The sequence below is a fragment of the Taudactylus pleione genome, unplaced genomic scaffold (genome assembly GCF_031769625.1).
Source record: "Taudactylus pleione unplaced genomic scaffold, aTauple2 ptg000206l, whole genome shotgun sequence".
Classification (NCBI taxonomy): domain Eukaryota; kingdom Metazoa; phylum Chordata; class Amphibia; order Anura; family Myobatrachidae; genus Taudactylus; species Taudactylus pleione.
The window spans coordinates 11,296,111-11,310,477 of record NW_028284608.1 but is presented as its reverse complement, the minus strand read 5'-3'; positions in this window follow the sequence as shown (position 1 = coordinate 11,310,477).

The following is a 14,367-nucleotide window of genomic DNA, read 5'->3' as shown; positions in this document are numbered from 1 at the left end:
TGGTGAGGACATGTAGCTGTGCAGGTGCAGGTGTGTCTGCTGGCTTTGATGTTACATTCATTCCTTATAGAGCTTGAATACTAACAGCCATTAGTTTCTCGCTCTGGGTCTCTCTCTTTTTAGAGATGTTCTTATCATGTTCAATAGCGGATTCTATGAGGGTGTCTACAGTGACTCCCTTTAGCCAGGTTGTGAGGTCTGAACTCGGGTCTTAAGGTTCTCTTTTAGACCATCCATAAGTACAGTGACAATCATTCCCCTGTGGTGAGTGCTATCTTTAATATCCTCTAACTGAGTGTACTGGGTGATAGCCTGCAGAGCTCGGTTACAATAATCCTCTGCAGATTCACTCTCTTTTTGTTTTATGGTGAAAATTTTGGTCCAGTTAACTACTACTGGAAAATATACACCCAATTGAGTTATAGTACGGGAAATGTTACCTTGGTTAACTTCGTCCATTAAGGGAACATCTCCATCCAATACACAATCCGTGATAAATTTTGTCACATCGGTATTGCGTGGAAGATAAGCCCTTAACACCACTCGCCAATCTTTGTTAGTTGGCTCATGAGAACTACCCAAATTCCTCAAAAATCTTTGACATTTGGCTAATTCCTTTTTGGGATCGGGAAATCATTCATTATGGAATTTAGCTCCGCTCTTGTCCAAGGACAATGCATTGCTACCTCTCTTGTGGGCACTACACCATTCGCATCCGCATTCCCATTCGGAACAGTTATTGTTCGGATGGGATGCAGACCGGCCGCACTGCTACTTTTGACCTTGTTACCTGGCTGGGGATTTAGTCTATTACTGCTACGTATAGGGTTAACAACTTCCTCTACGGGTGCAGTGGATGTTAACACTTCCTGTACTATCACTGATGAAGATAGCGGCACTACTTGTGCTTGTCGTGGTGGAGCATCTAACATGTGTACAGCTTTGGAACTGGCAGACATAACAATAGGCTCATCATCCGCATCATAAACATTTTCCATATGATTACTTAAGAGAGGGTACAAATTACTTGTTAAATTTTTATTGGTTTTTTCAACAACTGTACCTGCACTCCCATCCACATAGGGCGGTGGTGGTGTGCCTGAACCACTGGCAATACCTTCCGCAACGCTACCTTGTCGCACGTGCGCTCTATCTCGCGGCGCGCACAGACCGCAGTTTAGCGCTGCGTGTGTACTCTCTGGTAACGTGCTCGCGACACTAGTTTGTATTACGTGCACACCTTTAAACCACGCATCCCCCTCACGCTGCCATAATTTTAAACACTTTTTACCTTTTTCAATCGAGAGCGCACCATACAGATGCTATCTCGGACATTGTTCAATACCTCCTTATCAAAGCTGCCAATTCTGGGGAACGGTCTAACACTCTTCATCGGCATTTTAAACCATACATCACAGTACCTAATTGCATAAGCATCGTACTTAGTATGCATAATATGGCGTGCCGACCCAAGCGGCGCTTGCAACAGCAGCACATCATCTAACATCTCTACTGTTTGCTTGGCCCCCATCTGGGAGAACCCTAAGCTGTTCAATAGAGATTTAAACTGGTGAAAGACAGTCAAGATACTTTCACTTACCTGCGGACGATATTAACAGGATGCGCCCACACACCTATGGAAGAATAACCAGGCTGCTTCCACGCACCTAATCCCTTTTTGACTACCTTTCAACTGCTAGCATGTAAATATTCCAATAATACTTACCCTTTTCAGTGATTTTGTCCACCCTCTACCCAGTTCACAATCACAATTTAGCCAAAACTGTGCGGTTCAATTACAATGCTCAAATAACCCTAACTGATCACTGAATACTGTAATCACACTGGGAGCCGAACCTACAACAAAGACAACAGATACACCTGCTTATGTGTTAGAACGGTATCTACTACCGAGCTACTAGGCCAACCCTTGCGCCTAGTACTTAAGGGTCCTACGTTACCCTTAACCTTTTAGGAACCATGTTACACCCTAAACCAACAAATACTCACTGTTACACACTTTTTTCCTGCACAGAAAAATATACGTTTTCCCAGACTATGGCAACACTGATCAATGTATTTACAACAATGCTATCTATCAATATCGCCGTGCACTCTCAACGGCTTTGTTTAAAACATGTGGCAGCAATACAGGAAATACGTATACGCTATTGTGCGACTAGTCGCATACACAATAATGCGACTACTACACAACACGTATTATGACTTTTACGCTATAGTGCGACTTGGTCACATACACAATAATGCGACTTCCCCTTTTTAACACACAAAATACTATCGATGAAGGAAAACAAACTTTTTCCTCCCTCGTCCCTGGATTCTCAATCAGCGCTCCTAAAGCCACAATAACAGGTAGCGCACTCTCAGCAACAACAGTGGTAGCAGATTTCGAAGGCACAATGCGTTCTCCTGCTAGGCGCCTCCACCCTTTTGCTGAGGGATCGCTACCGAGTGTTACCAAGTAATCGGTAGCGTAATTAACACTGCGAGCCCCCAACTATTGATACCTAATTTAAACCTCTATGCAATCCTACCTATACCTTCTAAATCCTGCCTATACCTTCTAAAATTGTCGCAATTTAGCATAATGAGTCGCACAGTAAATAAATGCCTTCAGACTTTAAATGTGGTTCCAAAGCACAAAAAGTTATTATTCAATATAAAAACAGATGGTTAGACGCAGGGGCGTATCTTTGTATTGGCCAGGATGGCACTTGCCAGGGGCGCCGGCCTGTGGGGGGCACCACCCAGCAGTGCCAGTCCAGGGCCGTAACTAGGGTGGTGTGGCCGACACAACTGCTCTTGTCCTGCGGGCGGAACCGGCCGCCACATCCCCCGATCACGGGCACTAGTTTTTTTTACATGTATACAGGCAGCGGTGTGCCTGGTTCCTCTGTTGCCGGGCACACCGCTACTAATACACTTTACAATTACAGCGGCGGCACTGACTGGGCGGCGCTGCACTGTCTGCCCCATATGCTCCGCCCCCTCCCCGGCTCGTTCCCTGTCTCTCCCTTCCATTCCAGCCCCAGAGTGTACTGCACTGCTGAGCAGGACCATGGTGCTCGGCGGCATGACAGTCACAGCACCTCCTACCTCCGGGACTGCCGGGAGCCAGATTGCGACGTCACGCTCCACACAGGCTACAGAGAGGACCATGCAGGCTGCACTGGAGACAGAAAGAGGAAGCTGGTAAGACTGTGCGGGGCGGGGCGGTCTTGAAATTACAGAGGGTGCAGGAGGTGATGGAGGCAAGATTGACAGAGGGGGCAAGAGGCTGGAAATACAGAGGGGACAGGAGGCTGGAAAAACAGAGGGGGCAGGAGGCTGGAAATACAGAGGGGGCAGGAGGCTGGAAATAAAGTGGGGGCAGGAGGCTGGAAATACAGAGGGGGAGAAGACTTGAAAGACAGGTAGCAGAGGAAGGAATGAGTGGGACAGGAAGCTCAAGTGACATGGGCCAGGAGACTGGAATATCACAGTGAGCTGGAGGCAAAATGGAGTGGGAGGGTGGGGGGGTTCATGGGGCAGGACGTGATACAGAAAGCAGGAGGCTGGAGATGACACAGAAAGCTAGAAGGGACATGGGGCAGGAGGTGACAGAGCTGGAGGCGACATTGAGCAGGACGTCATGGAGACACAGATCATTGGTGGGGACTTGGAGCAGGAGGTAACACTTGGAGCAGGAGGCTGGAGGCGACACAGGGCACAAGACTTGAGAGACACGGGGCATATAGCTTGAAAGACACATGGATGAATTGGATACGGAGGAGTGACACAGGTAGGAGGCTGGAGGGGACATGAGACACGAGTTTCGTTGAAAACCTCTGTTGTATGATAATGACATTGGTTATATTCCTACACAAACAGGCATCTTCCGGTAAATGAGATTTCCTACATGAATAGTGAATACCGACTGTCTGCCCAAGGAGGACCAATTTCTTCAGAGGTTCCCCATCGCAGAGAAACCACCATATAGGTAAGGTGTATTTTTATTTACAGCACACTGTTCTGTCTGTCAAAAGTCTGTGCTGCTGATGATCTCCCAGTCAGAAGCATCACTGCCAGACGATGAAGGAGGGGTGAGGAGGTGTCGGTTTACTAACTGCTAGCAGGGGGAGGGGGAGGTGGGGCAGGGGGGGCGCCAGTCCCTTACTCTGCCAGGGGCTCTCAGACCCCTAGATACAACCCTGGTTACATGCTGTCATCTAAAGACAATTAGCGCAAATAAATCATACAGACCCAAGGTACAGTTGTTATATACGCGTGCGCTCTTGCCCAGATACCAGCATCAGCATTAGAAACAGCACAGCAAGAAGTCTCCAGACTGGGGTCAGAGAACGCACATATATACTCTTTCAGGAATTGGCAATACAATAGGCAAGTTTGGCATGATTCCATTGGTTCTTCTTAAAGGTGTTTCTGTTTCAGGATAGTTTATTGGACAATTTCAAATGGACACAAACAGCCTCCAACCGCCCTTTGTGTCCTTCCCGCTGCATGCTAATCTAAGCTGTTAACATTACAGAGTACATTTTAATGTTTTAACTCTCTATAGTCCATAGTTTGCAGACGCATGTTCCGATCTTCTCACCGATGATATCGGAAATCTGTGGAGACACAGTGGATCAGTACAACACCAACCACGGTCTGCTTACCATGTACTAAACCTTAGATATCAAATAACCTTTATTACACAACATTAATAATCACTGAATAAACCTTGAATATTACACTTTAATACTAGGGAACCTTTTATGTAAGTGTGCAGTGTGTAAGTATTGGGGAATTGGGAAAAGACGCTAGTTAGCGTTGTGCGACTATATGTTTTGTGGAGTATATTATGGTGCGTGTTTTAAAGGGATAATTATTTTATATGTTTTAGTGACTGTATGTACATGGTGAGGACTTTTAACTTCTTTTTATTGCGTGGGAACAGCACAACGCTAAATAATAGCATCGCCGTATGTACTTATAATGGCGAGTTTCACTAAAATGGCGCTGGGCAGCCAGTCGCAAAATGGCGTACCATTGCCATTCGCAAAATGGCGTCGCGCAGATCTAATTTTAAACCGATCCTGTCTCAGCCAATTTTCTGGCTTTGACACCTGATTCAGCAGAGGACGCAATATGGATATTTATGCATAACGAGCAATTGTTTACCATTGGGCATGCGCAAACGCCTCTCTGCGCATGCACAGCTATTGCAATGCGATTATGTTCGCACAGAGGATCCATTTGCAAAGTGAGTGACATGTTGTCAGCATTTGGGTGAGGTAACGGGGGAGTGGTCAGAAAAATGAATGTGCGTCTGACCGTTTGAACGCCATTTCATGGGTGTGCATAAATTAGCCATTGCGATTGTATTCAGAGTAAGAGAGCTGCAGTGTTTGCGGCTGGTCATACTTGCCTTACATGCTGCGTGTATGCCTGATGTGCGTTGATAGTACCGATATTTAGGCTGTTGCACACCATCATATGGATGTGAGAAGGCAGCAGTGAGCGTCCCTATGTGCTTTGGAGGGCATTAGCATATTTTAGCAACTGCGACCAGTGCGAGAATGCAGCTGCGATTGATGTTATTAGTAGTTCTTTTATATAATTTACCTTGAACTTTAGGTTTGGGGGGCACTTAAGTAGTATTCATGTTCACAATGAGAAAACAACAACAATTATCTTCCAGTGATACACTAAGAAAGTCCCCTCAGGTTTCACCACATCCGCTACCTGGTACTATACATAAGACTATAAAAGGTACACAAGTGGCTAACATAGGACATGCATTCTATTTCAGTCCAATCAATTCCTCAGGTATATATGCCTAATTACCTAAATAAAGCGTTCTTGTGCTGGCCATCTGTAAAGCCGGTTACATAGTATGCGATCCATTGCACGATATATCAGATAAACGCGGATTGGAACGATATATCGTGCAGATCACGTAGTGTGTACCACCGGTTGCACGTGCTGGGTCGTTCATTGCATCGTCCCATCTGCTGTGGGACGCTGCAATGAATGACGCATTCTGCCATCCTCCACTGTATCGTGCAGTGTGTACGGGCGATGCATTGTATGGCTCTATTGCGTCATCCTGTAGCTGGGTACATTGTGTAGTGTGTACCCAGGCATAGCCTCCCTTTTCATTAAGCTGACTTTGCCATCACATTATTGGTACCTTTCCGGGTTTAATGGTGCGACCGATGGTGGTGTATAAAGACTCACAAAGCTCTAAGTGGGCATCTCGGTCCTTGCACATTCGGACACACAGATTTACCCCAGGGAAGGGCTTTGTAGCCGCACTAGAGTGAAGTCACAGACGCCACTGCAGCAAAGACGCAAAGATGGGCGTGAATGCCTCAGACTCAGAATCAGGCCCTATGGGGAAGAAGCATTCCACCCCCTCCTCTACAGACCCTGCCCCCTCAACATACTCCACCTCCATTAGGGCTGCTTCCAGAAATTTCCCGGGCTGGTTTTCCATCCCAGTCCACCCCTGGTCGCAAGCTCCGGTCTCTGCAGCCTACACACTACAACATTGATCGCCTGGTCGGCAGTCACGTCTCCTGGTTTTAAACATGTTTAAAACCCGGGAGACCCGACAGGCAACCAGGATCTGGTTTGCGGATCTTTCGGTGGCGGGTAACACTTGTCCAATGTCGGGCAGACACGTCGGTCGGTAGTCAGATCTCCCGAAGATTGGACAAGTGTGTACCCAGCTTTAGACTCCTCCTAACTGCCACTTTACAGGCTGTGTTTGAAAAGTGACAGTTAGGAGCTGATTGGTTGGTACTTTATCTCCATCCACTTCATCTCTCTCCAAGGCTTAGTACATCTACCCCTAAGGGGTATATTTACTAACGGTTGATTTTTATCCATTTTAATTTGATCAAAATTGATTAAAATCGACCTTTAGTAAATATACTCCCCAATGTAGCCATGTATTCACATGTAATCTGTAGACCGAGCATCTGTGATGTAAACTATGGCGCATAAGAAATAAATATCTGACATCTAGGTAGTAAGCAATCATGCAGAAAATTATTTTCAAATATTTTAAAGTATTTTCCTTTACATGACCAGCATAAATGTTGGAAGGGACGCTATTGGGATTTTATGAAAGGGGGAAGATCCCAATTGATGGCAAAAATGTGGTTTACCAGCATTGGGGTTAAGTGCCTTTGCAGGGGATGTTTATTTGCCATGTAGCACAGCAGATTTCTATTTCTGAGATACAGTTACTGTTCTGTTAGTGCTGACAATAGTATTACCAGAACTTAGAATAAACCAATTTTTGCTGGGGGAAGGGGACAGAGGGACCTGCCCAGGGTGCTTACATGCTCTGGTACAGCACTCAACAATATGTTTGGATGTTTCGAGGACCATCAAGAGCTCTATCGGGTCACAGTACTAGAGGGCATAGCTGAGCGAGCTGAGAGCTGAGGAAATCCTCGGGAGGAAATCCTAGCTTTGCTTCTGCCTTTATACTCTTCAAGTATCCTACTGGCTTCTTCCACTGATTGACTTTGGGTACAGAATCAAAAACATCCCATGTTTTTATTTCTTTAAGTGATTTTATTAATTTTCTCACTAATTATGCTATTATATTGTCATCCAACTCTTTTTTGTGTAGTGGAGAGACAGGGGTACTGAGGGGTGGGGGGGAGAGAAAGTTTTCCATGGCGCCGGCAACCACACAGGGGGTGCCGATGGCCGCACGGGAGCTGCGCTGCAAAGGGGGACATTGTCCCCATTAGCAGCTGACCTGGGCCCCTCCAACAACCCCGGGTAATTAGTATCCGCTCCCCCCCCTCCCCCCTTTGGCACCCCTGACTACATTTGACAATCTCAATGGGAATGAAACTTATTAGCAGCGTTAAAATGTTTGTTTAATTCTGCTGCGTAGTTCTTTTAATGCCGGTGGGTGCCTAACATCTGTATACATCCACTCGCCTGCTTTTAATATTGTGGGTTGAAGTAACACATTTTCTGTAGTAAATATAGTAATGTGTAAGTGTACTCTAGTGTACGTGACCCTTGATCCGTAATTACACAGCATGATCAGATATTTAGGTCTGCTATTTGTCTCCTCTGCTGTATCCACCCCCTTCAGTTTTGTGCCTTCCCCTTGCTCTTTTCTTTTATTAATGTATCTGAAGAACGTTTTGACACCTTTTTTTTATTATGTCTGTACAACATTTTCTTGTGTTTGAGCATAAGCATGTTTTATTATGTGCTCAGAGTAGCTGGGAATGCTCTTTTACACCCTGTGCCTGTCTATATTTATAAATTTGCATTCCATCATATCTGGCACAAGGTTCTGCTGCGATTAATAACGCCTTTTTTGTTTATTTATTCCCTTGTTCCACCTATTACTACCCCTATACATATAATTTCAAGTTTATGAAAGATTAATTCAGCGCTTCATATAAATCACCCAAACATCTTAACGCAGAGCTGTTTAATATCAGGCAGTGTCATTACACAGCACTCTGAGGTTTCATCAAGACTAAATGATACGTTCATGTACGGTTTTCTTAACTGCATGCTGTGCTGGTTTACAATATGATTAAGAAAATAATCCCACTAATAACCTACTTGTAAATATATAAAATATTAATGTGAAGTATAGTAGTGTAAGAGCTCCTTGCAGTTATTCTTTCTGTGTCTGTGCTGGTTCTACAAAACGAAACAGCAAATCAGTTAAGGACAAGTGGTAAATTTCCAATCGATTTTAATTAATCCAAGGTGTCTATTTACTAAGCAATGTTAGGAGAAGTGAAAAGTGAAGAGTGAAAAGTGATAAATTGCCAGCCAACCAGCTCCTAACTGCCATCTCACAGGCTGTGTTTGAAAAATGACAGTTGGGAGCTGATTGGCTGGCACCTTATCACTTTTCACTCTTCACTTCTCCTAACACTGCTTAGTAAATAGACCCCTTAATCAATTAAAAATCAATCTAAATTGATCGTTATCAATGTTTTTTCAGGGGCTTAATCGCACATTTACTGACACTTAAAGATCAATATAAAAAATTGTGTTAGTAAATGTGATTGTTAACATCGATGTTACCATTACGACCTGATCGTAGTGCTTAAGAGAGGGTATGGTCAACCTTAAGCTCTACAACCAGTTCCGATGGTTCCCGATGGTCTCAATTAATCCTTATATGCCCGGAGATGACGTGTAATGCGTACGAGAAGGGGGCGTATTTTTTGTCTTATGGCCGCATCCTCCCCTTGGTCGGCCAGCTAACGATCCGTTCTTAAGGACGCAACTTGCGAGTGCATCATTTGCATATCCGGCCCCTTTTCCCTTACGACCGTGCGGCTGCAACGACCGACTCTGAATGAGGTCCTGATTCTCCTAGTCTCAGTAAGGAACTTTGGTCTATGGCCTCTGGAGGGGCATTTGTTTTGTCAACATCAGAAGTTTAATCTCACGATCAAGCTCCAGAACAAGTATCCAAGCCTCTAGTTCCCGAAAAAGAAATGGTCGAGCTAATCCCAGATGGTTTGTTTGATGTTCTGATTCCAGGGGAGCCGTCTGTACCAACACCTTCTGAAGGCAGATCTGCTCTGCCAACTCCAGGAGGGGTATCTGTATTGCCAATATCTGGAAGCTTATTTGAGTGTTCTATCCCAATAGAGGGACTAAGGGCCTGATTCAGACCCGTTCGCTAGCAAGCGTCCGCTCGTTGCGGTTGATGTTTGTTAAACTGAGCATGTGTATGCTTCGCAATGCACGTGCGCAAACCAGTGGCGTAAGTTCATCCCAGACGCCTGGAGGCTTGTTATAATTTGGTGCCCCCCCCTAAAAAAAGGGGAAAATAATTATGGTGCATATCTATCTATCTATCTATCTATCTATCTATCTATCTATCTATCTATCTATCTATCTATCTATAACATATGCACAAAAACACTAATATACAATAGCCTTAAGTGGGGTGAATATATTTATGGGCAATGGAGGAGGTGCACCTTCAGTGTGGGCACCCGGCGGCAGACGCCTCCATTGTCTCCCATAGTTCTGCCCCTGGCGCAAACTACTCATAGCGATCGGGAACCGCTCGCTCGCCCTGCAAAGACAGACCAGTGTAATGAGTGACAGGAGAGGCCGTTTGTGGGTGGTAACAGGGGCAGGCCACTAAAAATGGGGGAGTGGAGGTGCAAACGCAGGCATGCCTGACTATTTCAAAGGCATGCTTAATTAACAGGCAGCGTCATAGTACACGTCACTTGGCTTGTTTTTACACTGAAGTCCTCGCAGTGCTTGCGGTAGGGTAGAGTCTACCACAGGTGCTGCAATCCCTTCCGATGGTCCTCGATGTACCAATGTTTACACACAATTCCTGGAGATGACATGCGCTAGTGGGGATCTCTAAACATTCTATTGGGCGTATATTTAAACAAACTGATCGCTCACCAAGACATAGTGGGCGTGCTTATGACTTGTCTTGCGAGCTGATGCCTTGACGACGAATTTGCATACTTCGGGTGCGAACGATTGCATCTAGCGAACGGGTCTGAATCAGGCCCTAAGTGCCATGAAGGCAGTCATGGACTATTGGGTACCAATATGTTGTTTCTCAGAGCAGCTCAGGTTCAAGAAGAACTATCGGAATTTCCAGATTTAGGCCCTCATTCAGAGGCGGTCGGAGGATGCAAGCGGTCGCTCAGAAACTTGGCGGCCACTTGCATCCTGACCGGCCGCCTCTGTTGTGGTCGTTAGGCTGTGGGTTAGCACCCACAGCTCTAACGACCGCTCGGGTGATGGTCGCGATGGTCAGAGACCATCGCGACCATCGGGGCTTACGACGAGACCCTAGGGTAGGGTCTCACTTGTCGTAAGCCCCGGAGAGCTTCTGGCTCTGTCAGAGCCGGAAGCTCTCCACTGACATCACTAGTGATGTCAGTGGGGCCTCCCCCAAACGGCAGGCATTCTCATGGGAACGCCTCCGTTTGGGCTGCCACCCCCCCGGCCCGCCTTCCAAATGAGGCGAGCTGTCAATCAACATTGACAGCTCCCCCCTTTGGAAAGAGACCCACTATGACCAGCGCTGTCGGTCGTAGCGGGTCTCACGCATGCGCATGAGGGAGCCGGCTCCCTCGTGCGCATGCGCACTGGCAAAACATCAAACATCGAGGCGGCCGTGCGGTCATAGACCGTACGGCCGCCTCTGAATAAGGTCCTTAGGCCCTGATTCAGACCCACTCGCAAGCGGCTGTCCGCTCGCAAGTGGGTCGATGGTCTGCACTGAGCATGCGCACGACGGAGGGAGGTCCGTCGTGCGCATGCGCCAGATGCGACGAGCGAAGGAAAGTCCTTCGCTCGTTGTGTCTGATCAAAGGGGGCGTGCTGTCAATGTTGATTGACAGCATGCCCCCTTTGGTGGGCATGCCGGGGGCGTGCCTCCCTGACGGGGGCGTTCCCAAGGGAACGCCTCCCGTCAGAAGCTGGCCCACTGACATCACTAGTGATGTCAGTGGGAGTGATTTTGGCTCTGATAGAGCTAAAATCACTCCGGACCTTGCGGTTGAAAACCTCAACCACAGGCTCCGGCTCGCAGTTTCGATGGTCGCGATGGTCACGACCATCGCGGCCATCAAACTGCACGCTCGTATAGGCTGTGGGTGGTGACCCACAGCTATACGAGCATCCAGGGGGACGCTCCATAGTTATGGAGGACAGCCCTCATTCAGAGCGTGCGCTCTGCACAGAGCGTACGGCTCTGAATGAGGGCCTTAGTCTCTACCGATTTGAGCATCAAGCCCCGAGGAGGTTCCTAGTGCCACTCCCCAGGAGAGGGTTTAACCTGAGTATTGAGTCCTGGTGGCCTATACCAGTGTTCATCATACGTTGGATTTTCAGTCTGTTCTCAGAATGTCATCCAGTACAGATTACCAGAGCACTACTCCGGTGCTCACCCTAAGTTAGGATCCCCAGTGAGTACTCAGTTCATCTCCTGTGTTCAAGTATCCAGTTCAACTCCTGTGTTCAAGTATCCAGTTCATCTCCTGTGTTCAAGTATCTAGTTCATCTCCTGTGTTGAAGTATTCAGTTTACTGTGTTCAAGTATTCAGTTTAACCCCTGTGTTCAAGTATTCAGTTCATCTCCTGTGTTCAAGTATTCAGTTCAACATCCGAGTACAACACAAGTGTCACTCTCCTGTGCCAGTGGTGCATCTAGGTCCACAGTGGGCCTCATCCATCCTCACCAGTATACAATTCCTAGAAGTTATTCTACTGTGCCAATATAGTAGTAGCAGCAGGGTACAGAGTACTCTAGTGTTTCACCATGAAGTACATTCTCCGCGCCTCCCTGGTGTTATGTTTCTCCATTTTCCCACTCGTATCGGATATCTGACCAAAGGGTGGCGACCTGCTTGCTGGGTGCAGCTTAAACCAATATCCCGCTTGGAGGGGGTCACTGGTGAACACTTCTCAGCAAGTTAGACTCTGCGCCTTTGGTCAGGTCTCATCAACATCCGGTACTCGTGGACGAGGAGGACTTACATCCAGGTCCTTCGCTTCCGATTTCTTACGTTACCCGGGATCTCAGCTTTCAGCTCCTCAGTAGGAGATCCTCCTGAGCAGATTGTGACACGTGGCTTTGAACAGTGGGAGAGGGAGCCATGATGACATAAGGATGCTTTGTAATACTCTGCAGGTATGAGTAGCCTGGTGCATATGGTAATGTGGTAGAACTGGGTGTAATTGCGCTAAACGCATGCATGTAAATGTTATTTTTAATGCGATGCATGTTTTTCTGCTTACTTTCTGGGCAGAAATTATACTGCACCTTACTTACCCAAAAACCCACCAAACAACACAGACCTACATGAGCCCCATGGTGTGCAGTTAAGATTACTGTGGGAAGTAATGCTGTTGTATAGAGGGTTTGAAGTTATGGGGTGACACAGAAAAAGTGTTTTTCACCACGTACAAAATGATCTACTCCAGGACTTCCCTCCTCATTTATGATTGCAGTCACATTTAACTTAAGTACATTAAACGTGCACAGTGGGGAGTTTCTTGAAGACAGTCATTTGCTAGTTTGATAGCTTAGCATTTTTGATTCTGTAAATAAACTTGCTGAGTCACTGAACAGCAAAGATACAGTACAAATTCTCCTAGTGTCACATAGAAACCACAGGCTCTATTAGCTAAGCTGTGGTGTAGATAATCCCAGTCTCTAAAAACAGTACATAGCAGCGACAGAGGGCTTGTTATGTTAGTAGTTGTGTGGAGGAAGGAGATTAAGTAACTGTGTTTTCTTAGTGATTATAAGCAGTGGCAAACGCAGGATTTCTAGAGGGGGGGTTTCCAAATGCTTGATTTTAGAGCGAGTGTGGCCAGTCCATGAAGAGGGCATAAATTTTAATATGTTACATACAAAGTGTATTGTGTTGCATAATTCCAGCATATACAGGACCAGCGATCACAGTAACCCATTATATGCGGCAGTAGGTCCATCCTGTCTGAGCAGAATGTTTTTTTTTTCAGATGTGGGCATCATTCCTGAACATTGGAGCAAGTCCAGGAGTCTGAGGGAGCAGCAGAAGAACTTAGCACTGCCCTGGACACAGAGCCGGATTAAGGGGGGGGCACAGGGGGCGAGTACCCCCGGGCCCCCCTCTCTCAGGGGGCCCCCCAGCCAGAGCTTCTCTGACCCAGCTCTGGCACTAGAGCGTCCAGACAACATTCTCTGCTTACTGCCTGGCCGGATATCGTAGATGCAGAGGGTGTGCAGGCTTTCATAAAGTTCCCCTGCTCCCTGCACACAGCCATGCTGCACAAAGAGTTACACAGTCACAGCTACAGTAGCAGCTGAAGGGCTTGCAGGGACCACGCCTCCTACAAGCGTCACTGTAGAGAGACGGACCAGGCGGACTGGAGACTGAACATGAACAGTGAGGGAACACACACATCTGAAAGCAGCTGCACTCTGCTGAAAAGAATGTAAAGCAAACTAGTCTGGAGTCTGGACTATGGAGAGGTGAGCACCCACCCCACACAGTAGTGAATGTTACAGTCTGCAGCAGCGCAGGCTGACGCAGAGCTCACTGTGGCAGGGGGGCCCATGTCCCTTACACACTGCCATGAAATGTAAAATCTCACACAGGGACCGGTGCTGACAAGAGGGGGAGGGCCCCCTGTCTTAAGTGCCCCAGGCCCCCCAAAGGCTTAATCCGGCCCTGCCTGGACATATATGTACATATCGGTCTCCTTATGTACTGGATAGTGTATTATTATACAGTATTAATTATTAACCCTATTGATGGTCTATGGCAATGCACCCCTAACAGTGCATGTTTTTCACATCTAGTTGATGCACAGGTATAT